Consider the following 19108-nt stretch of genomic DNA (forward strand, 5'->3'; position numbering starts at 1 on the left):
GTAAAAAATTAAAAAATATTTTTAAAAAACTAAGGGGTGGCCGGACCACCCCTGTTGTCCTGCAGTGGCTTTGGCCACCCTAGACCGGCCGGTCTAGGATGGCCGAAGCCACCCAATGGCTCAACGGGGGTGGTCCGACCACCCCCCAACCTATAAAAATAAAAAATAAAAATAAAAAAAATCGTTTGGCCATTGGGGTGGCCGAACCACCCCCAAGGAAATGCTTTTTTTTTTTTTTTTTTTTTTTTTTTTTGTAGTTTGGCCGTTGTGGCCCTATGGGGTTCTTGGTCACCCCTTAGTTTTTTTTTTTAAAAAAAAAAAAATTATTTTTTATTATTTTTAAAGTATACAAAATATTTTATTATTATTTATATTAATGGGACATCTTTAATGGGACAGATGTCCCATTTAAGGCCCTAGAATCTCTTTAAAGAGTTCTTGACCATTAATTAAATATTCTCTAGTAAAAAATGGGCCAAAGAGGATCCTATTCCGCCAAGCTTTTGGTTGTTAGTGCCAACATTAAAAAACATGCAATTAATGGGAGCAAGAAGTTTGGACTTTTGTTGTTTGTGTTATTATTATTATAATTATTTTTTTTGTAATAAAATGATAACCATTGAAGCAAAAGAAAGTTACAGGACGAATAAAGACAGAAAAACCCAATCCAAACAGACTACAAACTCCTCAAAGTAGGTGAAGATGGAAATCATCTGCGAATGCAGCCCGGAAAAACCCTTGCCGCGGCGCAATCTAATGGACATAACCATCGAGAGTATGAAAACTCCAATGAAATATCTAAACAGACTTTCAGAAAAGCCAGGGAGAAATAGATACACTGTAACAGTGAAAAAAAGGTTTCCAAAAAGAAAGCAAAAAGAAAATAAAAAAAGATTTTCACTGACGAAGAGTCTGAAATTTAACTGGATCGGGTTGAACATACAGCAACACAAACAAGTTACAGAAAAACAACACAACAACGATACAGAATATAAAAGCAAGCTAAAAAGTAGAGTAAAATGTCCAAAAAACAGCAACCACGGAGTAGTCGGAGTGGTCGCATAGGGCCACGAGCCTGTGAGGGAACCAGAAGACTAGTGTAGAGGTGGAGGGAGGTGGAGCGGCAAGAAAAGGGCCTCACGCGTCAGCGCTAGGAGGACACGTGTTGTATGTGTTATTCAATCATTCTAATTGAGTCCAAATGCATGGCTTGTCATGCAACATCATGCTTGCCTTGTCTTGTCATGACAAGCTATGCATTTGCACTCATTCAATCATCCTGCATGAGTTCAAATACATAGCTTGTCATGTAACATTGAATACACGGCTAGATTAGATAGGAGTGGGGTTTTGTCTAAGATGCTGTGCTTTTCCGCTACTGATTCTGGTGGGGTTTTGTTGTTTTTATCTTTTTTGCTTTGATTTATTTTTTGTTCTTTTTGTCCTGCCTTTTGGGTTGAGGATGTGACTTGACTCTTGACCTTTGGGTATAGGAGGATTAGATAGGAGTGGGGTATTATCTCTCACGGCCAGAAAATAAGTTTTGAGAATTTGGGCTACCTATGTCTTAGATCTGATATGTTCGGAGCAGATCGGTTTCAAAACTGAAGTTGTACATGTGTTAGCAAAAGCTGATGTCATAGATATGATTTGACTGTAAGAATTTTCTGATTGTATCTATGACTTTGTAATTTCATGTAAGAGCTTTTATGCTCTCCATCTTTTATCAATGAATTCTGAAAGATTCCTGTTTAAAAAAAATTAAATAGAATTTTCCTCTAATTATAGTGCCCTGTTGAGGAAGCTAAGGCTGCTCTCTTGGCAATCAATTAATTAAAGAATAACCACCATAGATATTACTCGTGTGATTGGCAAATTGATTTCATCATCAAAGATGGGATTAGTAAGAATTACACGTTAGAAGTCAAAATAATGAAGACCGCATGCGCCTACCAAAATTTTAAATGCAGGAGTTGGAATAGATATATTCATGATATATTGGCTCGCTCGGTTTGATAAATGTCTTTGTTTAAAATTAATCAAATAATAAGGAAGTTATGTATTCAGGCTTATGGAGACATGTCAATATATAATATGTTACGTACAGGCACTAATATTTTTTTTGAAAAAAATTGTAACTAATTAAGACGATTAACATGCATACTAATCCTTCGGCAATGCCACCAAGTGTACGTGCATATTGAAGTCATGAACAACAGACCTCTTTGTTTGAAAACTTGCCTAGAATCTTCCATGAAAACTTGTAACTTGTAAGTAATCTTTTTTTTCTTAAATATTTTCTATTATAATTAATCTTATTATTTCTTGTCATTTTAATTGTATTATCATATATACTAGCAAGCTAGCTAACTTTTCATTGGTCTTTCCATCTGAGCTTCAATTAATTTACGTTAACAGAATTGTGCTCCTTGAATCATAGTAGCTAGGTAGATTGTTCAAGTAGTACTGCATGCTCATGTAATCCACTTTTGCTGGACTCATATTATTCACCATGCGTTTAATAATCAGAATATCTTCTGCAGATATATATATATATATATATATATATATATATATATATATATATATATATATATTATCATTCAGTCAAATTGCCTCACCACACATAAAATTTAGTTGCATTTTCTCCGCTTTTTTACACACACCGAACTCAGCGACCAACCAACTCATTTTACTCACTAATTATCAGATAAAAACATTCATATTTGCATTAATTTAGTGTGTTGTTAATGCTGTGGAGTAACATTCAACTGCATATAGCTACACTTATCAACCGATGGCGCCTGCCCTGCACTTAATATATTTTTTTAATCTTGACTCTCTGAACAAAATTCTGGCTTCGCCACCAACAATATCACAGTACTCAAGTGCCTCTCCACACAGCAAAATCAGAGAGAGAGAGAGAGAGAGAGTTGCATTTTCCCACGTTGTTTTGCAACGTTTTTTCACACGCACAGATAGACACCGAACGTTAGCTAGGCCCAACCATCTCTTTTTACGTACACAAAACATCATATGAAAACGTTCATACATTTAGTGTGTTGTTAATGCTGTGGAGTAAAGTTCAACTCCATATATAGCTGGGCTTGCCAACTGATTATAAAACCTACTTTATGTAGCTTCCAGTTTCCAACATACCTTCTTTCTATAAACGGTGTAATTATTGTTTGCCATCCCTGGCTCCTCACATTTGTTAAACGGCTCGTTTAGGCTTTCAAATTTTGGTGGGTGAGAGGGGGCATTTGACCCCTCTCAACCCCATGTCCTTGGCCTTTGCTTGCTGCCATAGGATTGAGCCCACAACGTCTTTTTAGAACAAGCCAACCTGCCCCACTCAGGGTTTTTCAGAAAGGCAAAAATGGCCCAAGTAGTAAACGTACGTGTTACCTGAGATAATGATTTTTATGAAAAATGAAAGTAAGGTTGTTCATGAAAAATGGAATGAAATAATTGACTAATTTACAAGTCACACTGACTAGAGACAATTATGAAATTATATATGTTTCCAACTTAAATTTCTTTTCATTTGTTAATTATAAGTACTTAGTGGGTTGCAGCGAATAACAACAATAAGGAATGGAATAAATACTTTTAGACCTTGAGACTATCAAAGATCTAAGAAATTTTCTTAAAATAATAGATGTTATTTAAGGTTTAAGAAAAAAACACAAAAAAATTCAACTCTGAGTATTCTCATTCATCAAAACTGATTCATAAACAACAACTTACTTTTCTGGAGGCTTGAAACATATATTTATAGACCCCAAAACCCTAACCCTAATAAAACATGAAATAAAGACTCACAAAACCTTAAACCTAATAAATATGAAATAAAGTCGGCTAAGCCAAACAAAGCTACGCGTCCGGACGGGACAAGTAGCCGTCTGGACGGGGACTGAACTGAAATCATAAAATGCGAGAAAAATAACATAACGTCCGGACCGGGTCCGGATGGGGCTGCGAATGGGACGCTCTGCATGCTCTCTGTTTGGCGTCCAATCTGCATCAAAGTTCCAGAAAAATGTTTATGAATGATTTATTATGACTTGTTCTGCATGTAAATATTTCTGCATATGTTTTGTATCTACTTACAGTAAGTGTTATAAATCTCACCTTTTTTACGTGTAAACATTTTTAGAGACATTCTTGATCGAATATGGCCGGCCCCCTTCAGCCCATAGATATTTTGAGATGTACAAAATTGTGAACTCTAGTATTATTGTATTCAAGTTCATGACTAAATGAAAAGTTTTTAATTCTCCTGCATTAATTTTATTTTCATGGGAATTTTTTTTTGAAACTTAATATTATATATGCTCATGTACGCCTGGTTTCGCTCCCTATTAATTTACCCAAATTCGGGCGTGACATATTCTCTTGGTAATTAATAACCCCCCATCTCAAAATTTGATCAAAATTATTATTATTTACAAAAAAAAAAAAAAAAAAAAAAATACACTATTTGGAATTCTTAAAAGGAATAACAATAAATCAAATTTTCTTAAATTTGAACCTAAGTTACATCAATTGGAATTCTTTTAATTTGTTGAAAAGTTTCATCTATAAATCTGTTGACATAGGTGATTTTCAACCCACCATGCTTTGTGGGTCCTCAACATGGTCCTTCTCTAAGAAGGAAAGGTTTTGTGGTTTTTGTCTTATATGGAATCCAATGACTACTTGTTTTATAGAAATTTGGAGCCTTACGTTTGAGGAGTACATGATAGCCTTGGATTTCTTTCTTTGACCGACTTTACTCCATTATAAAAGGCAAGTGTCATACGGTCTTGAGGTAGGGTGAAAAGCAAAAACACAAGAAGCCCCCAATTCTAGTGTGGCGCCGCATGCAAGAAAGAAACAATGGTTGTCGTTTTTGCAGTGCTGCACAAGTAAAAAGAAGCAGTAGCTAGCAGAGAAGGTTTTTCTTCTTGATTTTCTCAAGGAGCCGCGCATAAAGAGACAAAGGGCGGGCTGCCATAAAGAAAATAAGAGAGAAAAACGCTACACAGTGGGAGAGAAAAATAGAAGAGACCCGCCACCATCATATCTCAACAAAAGAAGAAGAGTTAGCATTCTTGTCTTTTGTTTTTTTTCCTTTGAGAATAATCTCTATTATGTGATAGTGAGATTTGGGTGTATTAGGGTTTTAGGTCTGAGTGATTTTTTCTCCACTATATTTTTGTATTCCATATTTCATAATGAATTTTTTCGTAAGCCCCTCTGGCAGTAGACATACCTCACATTGAGGGAACTACTTAAATATTAGTGTTATCTTGTTTGTGATTATTCTCGTCTTATTTAACCGTAATTGTAATCGTGTTTTTGCACAATAAGTGGTATTAGAGATTAGGTTCAAGAATCAAATTTACGGCCAATATGACAAGTGTGAGGAACCATGTGGATTAGTGGCCTCTTCAGCCAATTGTTTCCGGTACTCCATCACCTTTTTCTTCATTTTCTTACCCGTGTCTCCCTCCATCAGCTCTCTTACAAGCTTTCCTACTTCCTCCCTGTTGGTGCAATTATTTATCTCCATGCCAATGCCCCATTCATTGCAAGTATACTTGTGCGCAATTCATTTGTTGATCCCCAACGAATGGCCAAAAAAGCATCGGCACTCCTGCGCAAACACTTTCAATGATTGAATTCAACCCACAATTATGCGTTAAGAAACCTCCAAGTGAGGGGTGGTTCAGCACTTCCTTTTGAGGACACCAACTAGAAATTAGACTTCTTTCTTTTGTTTCCGCCATGAACTCAAGTGGTAGAATTGCCGATTCACCCACAAGTAAATCTGGGCTTATTATCCACCAAAATAGGTGTTTGCTATTTGCAAGTCCCGAACCAAACTTAGAAATCTGCCGTAGTGTCCTGACAATTACGCTGCCAAAGTTCACATAAACCATGAGTTTGGTGCCTTAGTGTTAAGCCAATGGAGGCACTCGGTTTCTTCCTTCCATAAATTATACCCAATTAATTTTAGACGGTCATTGGGTAAGTAATTGAGAAGAAGTTGGAGAGGACCAATGGCATGTATGCGAGGGAACATGGGAGAGAGAGCATCCAAAACATCTTGCTTTAACGTGTCAAATGTGAGAATAACAACTCCTGAAGCTTTAGGTGCACTATCTACCGCATCAATGGCAAACTTGAAGATAACATCATTTGGATTTGTAGTTCGAACATAGCTAGGGAGATCCCTCAGATGAATGTCTCTCATACTTGGAATCCAGTCTACAACTGTGTCCAGATACCCATTTGTTAGATAGCAAGCACTAATCTACAAAAAGAAATAATGTTTCTAGGTTTAAACTTTGAGATTGATCATAACAAAACAATACAATCAGTGGTGGTGTTAGTTCAATAGTCTCAAGAAAACTCTCAAATGGTTAGGCACACACTACGGTGTTAATTCGAATTCTACACACTACAAAAAAAATGGCATTTTCTGATGTGGCTACAATATAAGTTTTTTTGCCAGGTCAGCAATTTTCTGACGGGTGAATTTTAAAACGTTAGAAATTAATTTTCTGACATGTGAACAGTGGCACGTCAGAATGTCTGTTTTGACACGTCAGAAAATTCGGACGTGCTAAAAATTGGAACGTCTAAAAATTTTTAACGATTTTAAATATTTAAAAATTATTTATTTTCTGACGTGGCAAAAGTTACCACGTCAGAAAATATATTTAAATTATATATATATGTGCAGATAATTTTTTTTTCAAATAATTTTTTTTTAGAGTGATTTCCTGACGTGCCAGGTGTAGCACGTCAAAAATTTCTGACGTGCAACACCTGGCACGTCAGGAAATTTTCATTTCCTCGAGCCATCCTATGCAGACGTCCCATCTCGCTGTGCACAGCTCACCTAGGCCTGGCGCGCGTTTGAATTTTTTTGTTTTTTATCTTTCCTTTCCCCAGCGCGCCATGCCTCCTCATTTGTTTTTCCCACTCTCTCAATATATCTCCCTTCTGTCCACAGATTGAAGAAAGCAGAAGAAGGAGAAGAAAAAGAAAAGGCCGGAGAAGAGAAGAAGAAAAAGAAAAAGAAAAAGAAAGGGAGAAGAGAAGATACAGAAGAAAAAGAAAGGGAGAAGAGAAGAAGAGGAAAAGCTGCAAAAGAAAAAGAAAGGGAGAAGAGAAAAAGAAGAGAAGCAGAAGAAAAAAGAAAGAAAAAGGAGAAGATCAGAAGAAGAAGAGGAAGAAGAAGAGAAGATTAGAAGAGAGAGAGAGAAAAATGAGAGCTGGAGAAAAGATTTTCTCCAGCTCTCACCATGGTGCAGATCTGCACCATGGTGTGGTGCAGATCTGCACGATCTGCACGATCTAGATCGTGCAGATCAGATCGATCTATGTTTCTCGAGAAACACAGATCTGCACGTACGGCAGCGTGAGGGAGCTGCCGTGCGTGTAGAGGAATTCAAAAAAAAAAAAAAATTAATTTAATTAATAATTAAAAATTCCAGAAAAAAATAATAAAAAAATTAATTAATTTTTATTTAATTTTTCAATTTTCTGATGTGCGTCAGAATTACTACGTCAGAAATTTTCTGATGTGGTAGTTCTCCCACGTCAGAAAATTTTCTGACGTGGCAGAACTGCCACGATAGAAATATTTTCTGATGTGTGACAAAGTAAAACGTCAGAATTTTCTGACGTTTTACCCACTCACACGTTAGGAAATTTTTTTTCTTGACATCTATGTTTCTGAGATTCGACACGCGTCAGAAAAATTTCTTGACGCGTCAAACACTAAAAAACGTCAGAAATCTCCTATCATAAAAAAATTGTTTTTTTGTAGTGACAATGGAAATCCTCACACAGTTTGATTAGTGTTAGCTTTTTTTAATCCTATTGATGTCCGGGTAGGCCTGGATCAAGCTATGACTCAATCGGACTTGATCATGAAGTGTCTGCATTCAGTTTTCATCATCTAGACCACTCCTGTCATTGCTTCGCAGCAGGTATGTGCTACTATTGTCACAACCAGGTAAAGTAGCCACAAAGTTGGTCACCTCTTCCCACCCTTTTTGCTTTAAAAATAGAATTTTTTTTTAAAAAAAAAAAAAAAAAAAAAAGGAGGAAAGAAGACAAAAACAATAACGAAAATGGAAGATTTCAGTAGAATATTGCCTTTTATGCTACACCTTTAAGTGGTGTGAGGCCTTTGCCCTTGAGAGACCGTAATTGCATAGTAGCCATTAAGCTGCAAGCAGGGATAATGAAGAGCATTACAATTGGGATTCCAAGTTCTTGAGCAGCTATGAGAGTGAATGCCATGAAACCATGCATCCGAGATAATGCAAGTCACAGAAGGATTGTTGGAAGTTGCAGTGTTTCAAAAGAAAATGTCAGAAAATGGAGCCAAGAAGTTTTTCATAATGGAATCGCAAAGAGAAGGAATGTCTTGTGTGGCGTTGGAATCCGAAGGAAGGAGACTGTCTAAAATTGGGGGCTGGAATACAAACTGCATGAGGCTTACCAGATACTTCTGTCTTGGAATCCATTTCTTGCTATTCCAGTTTTACTGGTCAATAAAATAAGAAACTCTTCTTTACAAAGTAAGAAAGTCTTCATTATAACCTCTCAAAAAAGAAGAAGAAAGGAGCATATCACGAATTTATATATACATTGAAAAGAGTTGAAAAAAATTTGCATCCAATTAAAAATGTTTTGATGTATTCCTGTGTGTTTTTTAATCATATTTCACCCTAAGCCATATCATTTTTTGTTTATCAACACGTTGATTTTGACAGTTTACATAAAAAATCAGAAGAAAAAAATTACCTCCTAGCTAGATTTACAACTTGGTAAGATGCTTTTGGGTAAGATAAAATCTTCTGGTACTTATTCCGTCGGCAACAAATGAGAATCTCTTGTAATTGGGGTTTTCGAATTTTATTCAAATTTCTACGATTCATCCCTATATAAACGGTCCAAAAATTTCAGTAAAATTCAAACATCTCAATGGTTATTATTACAGGTCGCTACAATACGTCAACATGGTGTCGCCTTAACAACCTTAACGCTCTCCACTTTAATTACTAAAAATGGGGTACAAAAACGGTTCGTTTTTGGCATCATTCGGAAACGCGACGAAAGCGATGCTTTCCGTCGTTTTCTGTTCCAGAGCGCGAAGACAGAGAGCGGAGGGAGCATCAGTTTTGTGCATCCATTGCCGACCAGTCCAAAGGTTTTATCTTTCGCTTCAGAGTTTTACTGCAAAGCTTTGTTCTTTGACGCCGGTTTCTGAATATTTCACCTTCATTTGCTTATGATAGAGATAAAAGATGTTACAGAGACCAAGAAAGAACACCACCTGCTTTCCTCTCTGCAGTTCAAGGACTGGGGATGGGAGAGAAACAAAAGGATACCAAGGAGACCAATGTTTCTATGTCGCTTGATAAGCTCAGAGAGCAAACTAGGGAGGCCGTTAAGGGGTTTTGAAGATTGGGTCAAGCAGGTATATATATATATACACAATACATTTAATTTTGTTTGAAAGATTCTCTATAGCTGTGCTTTCTGGGTTTTGCTTAAATTTATAATCTTGTTGATTACTTACTGTTTGGGCAATGGTTGAGTTGTGAATTTTATTGTGGGATACCGGATATTATAGTTTTCTAATTTTTTTTCTGATAGCGTGTTGAAATTGTGAGTAGTTGGTTTTATCAATACCGAAGCTTTTTGGTGATCTTCAAACCATTGGATCTTCCTATATAAAATGTTAGCCGAAGCCGTTCTTGCCCTACAATAATATGAATTATGGGTTTTATTTTGTTTAGTTTTATTTATTTATTCATTTTAATGTAATTTTGAATCATTTGTTTGATTTATTTTCCTGGTTTGAATAGGGAGTAAATCATGAATTACCATTGGATATTGTAACCCTTTCTTATGCAAATCAAGCGGTTTATGGTTAAGGCAAATGCGTAAGAAAATTGAGTTTTACTGTGAAGTATAGAAAATGGGAGTCCCAAGACATCTTGAAGAAGTACATTATTTGTGGATTATAAAAATACGATTTTTGCAACAATAATGTTTAAAGAACGATTGTGAATCACCATATACACTATGGGGGAAGGATTTTTTTAGATTAACTATATATGTTTCACAAGGGCTCCAAGCTCATCGTGCTACTAGTTCCGAGATTGTTGCATCATTACCAGAACAAATTTCTGACTGCAATGTGCATTTATTTTTTTCCTCTTCATCTGTTTTCCTTAAAAAAGCTGGTTTTTTTGGAGCAGTTAGAGCTGCTATTTCATTTTTTAGCATTGAAGAAACTTCTAACATAGATGGCCTGTCATTAGCGTCTTCCTGGACGCATAAAAGAGCTATTTGCATGCATGCAATTAATTTGCATGATGAAAGTGTATCATCCAAAGAAGAATCCATAAATTCCATGCCTTTGCCTTCTTTCCACAGTTCATATGCCTGAAATTATAGAATACTAAGCATCAAATACTTGGAAAACAGAAATGTACATAGGTACTCAGCAAAAGAAAAGAAGTGTAAGCTTTTGATCCACGGTTGTCTTAGCGATGTTTACTCAAGTTTCATATTCTAGGATGTTTAGGTTCTCATCCAAATCATAATAACAAGCAGTCCTCTTGCCACCAATGATTTGTAGAAGTAGAACTCCAAAGCTGTAAACATCGGATTTGGTGGAGTACACGCCTTTTCTAATATACTCAGGAGGAACATAACTGCTGCATTGGATTTTTTAACATAAAAATTAATTATTTAACTAACAAGAAAGCTTAGGTTATAAAACTTTTTAGGCCAAGTACTTACTAGCTATGTTCCAACAATCCGACTTGTGTTTGCTTCATGATCATCTTTCCTGAAAATTCTAGCCATACCAAAGTCTGAGATCTTGGGTTTCATCTCGTCATCAAATAAAATGTTGCTAGCTTTCAAGTCTCGGTGAATAATTGTCATTCTCGAGTATTCTTGGAGATATAGAAGCCCTTGAGTAACACCTTCAATTATGTCAATGCGTCTTCTCCAATCCAATAGATACCGCCTGATAGGGTCTATGTCAAATACATTGTGAAAAGTCAGTCATTCAATTCTGATGGAACTAATAATGGAATAAGATGCGAAAAAATGCCCAAAAATTTAAAAGGCCCTATAAGCTTGAAATTAGATGACCTTGGCTTTGTTTAAGCGCTTAAAGGGTGTTTGGCACAAGTGTCAACATTAGTAATTATTGGCTTGCAGCCTTCTGTGAATAAGATGCAAGCGCTCTTATGTTATTGCATTTAACATTCTTTCATTTACTGTAATTGAATTGCAGGAAAGATATCAGACCAAGGAGGTAGAAGTCCAAGCTTTTGTTTGGCATGTACTCAAAGATCAGCATCCGTTCATCCCTCTCAATGCAAAATCCCAAAAGTCGCACAAGATTTACATGTTGCAGTTTTGCAGTAAGTATAACCTCATTCTTAAACTCCTCAAACCCTTGAGTCGATGTTTTAGTAAGCTTTTTCACTGCTATTTCTTGTCCATTTAGTAATACACCCTAATAACTAAATAGACACCCATGATTAGTTGGTATCTTTCCATCATTGAGATACTGCTAGATATTTTCTACTCCTGCTGCCAAAATGTAGCATGGGAGTGGTTTGTAGATAGAGGTATGTTTCTGCCAATTTATTTAGTCTAAAACTTGAAGCACTTGTAATGATGATGAGGCAATGCCACAATATATGTAGTCTAACCGAAGTTTACCTTATAAAAGGGACCATAACCTCCCTCTCGTAGTTTATTTTCTAATGAAAGTCTATCTGTAGCTGCTTCAATGTCAGCTAAAATAAAGACTTGCAGATCAGGAACATTGCCATTAAAATCTCCTCTAGCTGCAATGTGATTAATTTTGGACTCTGATTCTTTAGATGTAACAACCATTCCTATATTAACAGAAAATAATAATAATAATAATGAGAAGATGCCCAAAAGTGTTAGTTCCTCAATCATGGGGTTTAAAATAGTAAATGATCCTAACTTCCAATTATAGATTGTGAGTACATGTAGTAGAAATTGAGCATTCTCCTCCTTAAGCAACAGATTACAAGGCCCAGTAGGAGAATAACAGTAGTAGTTGTACCCAAAATGATCACTAATAAATGCCCCTTGTGTTGTCCATTATTTCCTTCCTCTTGAGCTGATAATGCATCTCATGATTGAATTTTTGAGAGACGAATGTTAGAAAAGATCTTAAAACAATGTCACTGTCAGACTTCTAATACTTTGGATTGCTGAAATAATTGGATGTTCATATAGTTTAGGTTATTAAGGAAATGAGATAATCTTCTATAAATATCGATGTCATATATGTCATGTCTTATCTCTTTCTAAGACAACCCAATAACTCCATGAAAAGTCAGTTTCCTAAGTCCAGCCAAGTCAGGAGAAACATAAATACAAAAGACAATAAGCTCATGTTGGGATGGGGATCCCCTCTAATTCCCTGCCCACAGAGGAGGGGCAGGGGAAATTTTAGGAGGGGGCATGCCTGAGCAGGGCCCTTTTTCTATGTGTCTTGATATCTGTTTTCTATACTTTATATTGTTCTCTTTGCATGAGTTTTGGGATCTCTGATATTATTATGTTTATGTGTCGTATTTAATTTTTTATTCTTGTGTATTTTTCAGGTTCACAGTTGGGAAATTCCAGGAGCCAAATTGTTGCTTTATTGGCAAATTTTGTTATTGTTAGATATCCACAGGAGTGCTAGACCTAATCAGGTCGCCTCCTAGTAAGAGGATCTTCATTTGTTGGTTTTGCTTGGGGTTGCTTAGAAGTGATCTTCAGATTTAATTGGCTTGGCTGACCTTAAAATGGATGTCTATATAATACATACTTTATAACAAGTTGTTTAATCTCTTTACAGTAATCAGCACCTCATTTCCAGAAGTGTTTAATCTCCAGTAGTCAGTACCTCATACCCAGAATGTGTTTCATATATTGGTGAACTTTGGGGATGTAACATATGACGCCCATTGTCAAGGATGCTTTTGGGGTGATTCTTTTTTCCTTTCTGGATATTCTTATAAAATAGCCAATTGGTGTGATGAACTTTTCTGTTTCCATATTTTCTATAAAAATGATTGTCATCATGAATAATATTGTTATTGAAGTTTTGCTAATGCTTTGTTTCTCTGTTTCAGCCTGAAATAGCAAGAGTTCAGTTTCTGATGGTTATTTTAATTTTCATTCATCAAATTTTGATTTGATCACTTGATATTGGTACAGCAGGCACCGAGCTTCCTTCCAGGACTGCCAATCTGGGAAACCATCCATACCACATGAGAAGCTAGGAGGGACAAACCGAAACAGGAGGTTGGGAAGAACCAGAAGAGGCATAGATCACCGTATTTTGGGTATAGCTTGTTGACGGTCTGGTATGCTTTCTGTAGAGGATTTTCAGAAGGTTCTTTATATTCTGAAGTTGTATCTTTATCCAATGAAGGAATTGTTTCACGTGGTGCTGGAATTCTATAGAGCAGTCTGCTCGTCTCAGAAGGCCCGCTTTCTTCGTTTTATTTACACGAGATTCCTGGTTTTTTTCCTCTTCTTTTATTGAGTCCCGGCCCCCTCTCATAGACAAAGGGCAGGGTAATAACAGGGGTACCCTAACAGGGGTCCCAATTGTAGGGAATCCGGATCCGTTCATGTAGACGTTTCCTTCAATAAAGTACATCATCTGACTGAAATCTGATTATTGTCAATCAAAACCCAAACAGTGAAAAAAAGAAAGAAAAAGATTATATGTATAATCGAACAGGAAAGGCCATTGAAATCTTGACAAGCATTAGCAAAAGCATTCTAAAAGTATTATTTTAACATCAAATAGATTATCAAGACTGCTGCATTTGTTACCTTCTAGAGAAAGCTCCCAATTGTCATCATAAGGGACTTGCCACACAAAGTAACCAGTAGTTTCTTCTGCTTGGCATAAGAAACCTTAATTTTGACCACCTCAACATCATCAAAGCCGACCCAGGCCGATCCAACTGTGAAGAATTTCACTACATATGTAGCATTGTATCTTACATTAGCCCCATATCTCTTAGTGTAAGCCTTGCTTTCCTTATTGTTGGAACCGGTGGCTTATATTAATGCTAGTGGAAGGCCAAGTAGACGGGAGAGGAGTAAACGTCGCATTGTATCTTGCATGTAAATATTTCTGCATATATAAAACTCACCCTTTTTACTTGTATACATTTTTAGAGACATTCTTGAATATGCTCCCCTACATCACATGTTTAGATGTTCCAAAGGTTGGGATGGTGGTGACATCCCTACATGCAGTATAATTTCTTCATGATCGGCTCATAGATATTTTGAGAAGTACAAAATTGTGAAACTCTAGTACTATTGTATTCAAGTTTATGACTAAATGAAAAGTTTTTAATTCTCCTGCATTAATTTTATTGTCATGGGAATTTTTATTTGAAACTTAATATTATGCTCATGTACGCCTGGTAATTACCATCATGCAAGCAAATGTGAATTGGGTTGTCGTTTTGGTAGCTATTATTACAGGTCTATAGAATATGTCAGTATGGTGTCGTCTTAACAACCTTAACGGTCACCACTGCAAATACTAAAAAGGAACAAAAAACGGCGTCATTTGGGAACGCGACGATCCTTTCCTTGTTTTCTTTTCCGGAGCGCGAAGACAGAGAGACGGAGGGACTCGAGGGAGTGTCACAGTTTTGTGCACCCATTGCCGACCAGTCCAAAGGTTTTATCTTTCAATTCAGAATTATGCTCTAAAGCTTTGTTCTTTGACGCCGGTTTCTGAATATTTCACTTTCATTTGCTTATGATGGTGATAAAAGATGTTACAGAGACCAAAAAAGAACAAACAACTGCTTTGCTATTTGCAGTTCAAGGACTGGGGATGGGGGAGAAGCAGAAGGTTACCAAGGAGACCCATGTTTCTGAGTCGCTTGATAAGCTCAGAGAGCTGACTAGGGAGGCTGTTAAGGGTTTTGGAAGACTGGGTCAAGCAGGTATATATACGATATATATAATTTTATTTGAAAGATTTTATGTAGTTGTGCTTTCTGGGTTTTGCTTAAATTTATAATCTTTGTGATTACTTTCAGTTTGGGGAATGGTTGGGTTGTGAATTTTGTTGTTGGCATATTATAGTGTTCTAATTTTTCTGATACCGTGTTGAAATTGTGAGTAATTGATTTTACCAATATGGAAGCTTTTTGGTGATCTTCAAACCATTGGATTTTCCTGTATAAAAAAATTAAAAATGTTAGCAGCAGAAAACGTTCTTGTGCTACAATAGAGTAATATATGTTAGGTACCATCTTTTTTATCCTCCTAAAATCCTTTTCAAGCTTATGTGGCTTTTAAAATCACCAGTAAATTTTAGATGAATTATACTTGAATTTTGATCAAATGATAATTTTAAAAGCCATATCGGCTTTAAGAGAATTTTAGGATGATAAAAATATGGTACCTAACATTACTCGCTACAATTATATGAATTATAGGTTTGGTTTAGTTTAGTTTAGTTTTTTTTTTTTTTAATGTAATTTTGTATCATTTGTTTGATTTATTTTCCTGGTTTGAATAGGGACTAAACCGTGAATTTACCATTGGATATTGTAATCCTTGCTTATGCAAATCAAGCAGTTTATGGTTAAGGCAAATGTGTAAAAGAATTGAGTTTTACTGTGAAGTATAGAAAATGGGAGTCCCCAGACATCTTGAAGAAGTACGTTATTAGTGGATTATAAAAAGATGATTTTTGCAACAATAATGTTTAAAGAACGATTGTGAATCACCATATACACTATGACTAAGAGAAAAGAAAAGAAAAAAAAAATGGGAGGGGGAGTGGTGGGAGGATTTTTTTAGATTAACTGTATATGTTTCACAAGGGCTCCAATTAAGCTCATCGTGCTACTTGTTTGGAGATTGTTGCATCATTATTAGAACACATTTCTGACTTCAATGTGCATTTATTTTTCTCCTCTTCATCTATGTTCCTTGAAAAAGTTGGCTTTTTTGGAGTAGTTAGAGCTGCTGTTTAATTTTTTAGAATTGAAAAAACTTTTAGCATAGATGGCCTGTCATTAGCGTCTTCCTTGATGCTTAAAAGAGCTATTTGCATGCATGAAATTAATTTGCAGAATGAAAGCGTATCATCCAGAGAAAAATCCATAAATTCCATGCCTTTGCCTTCTTTCCACAGTTCATATGCCTGAAATTATAGAATATTAAATATCAAATACTTGGAAAACAGAAATGTACATAGGTACTTAGCAAAAGAAAAGAAGTGTAAGATTTTGATCCACGGTTGCTTCATGATCATCTTTCCTAAAAATTCTCGCCATACCAAAGTCTGAGATCTTGGGTTTCATCTCGTCATCTAATAAAATGTTGCTACCTTTCAAATCTCGGTGAATAATTGTCTTTCTCAATGGGTTCTTTTGGAGATATAGAAGCCCCTAAGTAACAGATTCAATGATATCAATGCGTTTTCTCCAATCCAATAGATACCGCCTGATAGGGCCAATGTCAAGATACATTGTGAAAAGTCAATCATTCAATTCTGATGGGGCTAATAAAGGAATAAGATGCGAAAAATGTCCAAAAATTTAAAAAGACACATTGTATCAGGATCCCTATAAGCTTGAAATTAGATGACCTTGGCTTCATTTAAGCTTAAAGGGTGTTTGGCACAAGTGTCAACATCAGTAATTATTGGCTTACTCAAGGCCGATTGCATATAAAACCTTATTTTGGACAGCCTCAACATCATCAAAAGTAATCAATTGGATCCAATTACGCAGTAATTTACTACAAAATTAGCATTGTACGTTAAGGCAGAGCTATTTGTCTGAATGTAATGTCGCTTGATATCCTTGTAGGCAAGACTTCCTTTCTCAATAGTGTCTGTGTCATTGGCTACTAGACCAGTGACTGGTGCACCTATACCATTGTCCTGGGAATTCTTAAGCGTCCACATGCAGCCAAAGAAAGGCAATGCCAAAACCAACTTGTTTGCAGACAATCCCCTAGCAATCCGTCCCTTTATTCTTATTAGAATATAAATTAAAGCATTAAATTAATCTCTTTTTATTAGCCTAATTAATCTTTGGGGATAAGTATGTTGGGTGATAAATACTTTGGGAGTTTTTTAATAAGCCCATAATATATAGTATGTTAAGACACCACATAACCCAAAATTCTTTCATATTTTCAATGTGAGACTAATCTTTTAGATTCACACATATACTCGACAAAGTAGTAATTTTGAAGAAAAACATAATTATATGGAAAATTACATATAAAAGCAAAATAAAATGAGAAAATAGAGACACAAGACTTTACATGTGATTGAATATTAGACACTTTACCTCTAGGGTAGAGCTAGCCCAATAGGGCTATATTTTGCACTTATTAATTGATTATAAATTACAATACAATGATCCATATTTATAATATATAAGAAAACTATGATAGGTGAAGAGAATAAAAAACACATGTGAAGATAAATATAAAATCAATCAAATTGATTACATAAATAATCTAGTTTGATCATATATATATATATATATATATATATATATATATATATAACGGAAAGTTTAACAATGCACGTGAATGAAGTGTTAGAACATAAATTAAATGATTAAATTCAGTTATTCTTAATTATTAGCTTTAAACTTTAATTTAACGATAGCATCATCAGTATCGACATGAGACTTGGATCATTCAAAGCTGCAACAGGGAGCGTAAAATTTGCCGAAAATGGTGAGTTGTAGTGATAAGCCACAATATTTGACCAGTCCAAGTTGTTTTGCATTGATTCCACTGGTAAAGAAACAGACGGATCAGCAGGCACAAAATTTGCAGGTGAGTAATGAGCCGCACAGTCAAGATCAGCCGTGGCTGGCTAGAGTTGTTAGCCTCAGACTCTAGAGCCACTCGACACTCTTCCAAGAGGGTGGCCATTTTGGTCGCATCAGAGCTCGTATTAGGCTAAACCCAGCTCAGGTCTATGCCTGGAAGTCATAGAGCCTGGCCGTTTTTATTGAAGAGTCCATGAAAGACTTTCTGTGAACAGAGCTGTTGGCCATGAGTGAGAAGAATATCGAAGAGTTTGCGTTAACTAAACCTCCGATGGAAAGTAGGGTGGTGATTGATGGGTTCTTTTGTTTTACAGTGGCGGTGAAGTTAGAGTAGTACTGCTCACTAGTGGAGTAGAAGGATAGCTCGTAGGTTGAAGAGTTAATGTCGGCAAAAGCACAAAAAAGGTGAGTAAAGAGAGTAGAGTATATGTCAGAAATGGGGAATCGTGCGGCAGAATACCGTCCCGGGCTTTCACCTATGTTTGTGATTCTGAAGGGTGAAATGTTGGAGACAGGAAAACATGAAAGAGGACGAAAGAAATTTTGGAGAGCATTGAAGAAAGGATATGATGCAGCGCGAATTAGTGGGCTGCAGCGAAAAACAACAATAAAGCAGCAAATATGTAATTCTAGATCTTGATTCTATTAATGATCTGAGAATTCTCTCAAAATATAGAGTCTATCTATGATTTCAAGAAAAAATATGAATAAAACTTACCTATGAGTAATTCTTATTCAACAGAAATACAGAATCAAGAATAAACAACAACTAATTTCTTTGGAGGCTATAAACTAAAACCCTAAACCTAATAAAATATAACATAAATACCCCCCAAAACCCTAAACCTAATAAAATAACAAAATAAAGACTCAAAAAACTCTAACCCTATTAAAATAACAACATAAAGTTGGTTTAGAAAATAAAACAAACTGACGGCTACACAATCTGCATCATTCTCCCCTTGTTGGAGAGAATTCGTTCTCGAATTCGGCCGGTTCTTTCCACGATCCTTTGGATGCCCTATCAACTTGTTCCGCTCGCTCTTCCTCAAGATCAAAACAAGACAACACCTCATAATAAGCGTGATGCTCCTCATAATCGGAATACCTTGATGGTTGTCGTGATGGCCCCACACACTACTTGGCAATACTTTGGATTTGCCATACTTCTCTTGCTCCTTTTCCCTTCGACG

At 36.0% G+C, this 19108-nt stretch overlaps 2 pseudogenes; both read right to left on the reverse strand.

Moving 5' to 3' along the window:
* Window positions 1-5386: 5386 nt before the first annotated feature.
* LOC132168719 (7-deoxyloganetin glucosyltransferase pseudogene) lies at window positions 5387-8404 on the reverse strand (annotated as a pseudogene).
* A 1748-nt stretch (window positions 8405-10152) lies between these two features.
* On the reverse strand, window positions 10153-18469 carry LOC132188870 (uncharacterized; annotated as a pseudogene).
* Between the last annotated feature and the right edge of the window lie 639 nt (window positions 18470-19108).

Source organism: Corylus avellana, chromosome 7 (genome assembly GCF_965113065.1).
Source record: "Corylus avellana chromosome 7, dhCorAvel1.hap1.2, whole genome shotgun sequence".
Taxonomy (NCBI): Eukaryota; Viridiplantae; Streptophyta; class Magnoliopsida; order Fagales; family Betulaceae; genus Corylus; species Corylus avellana.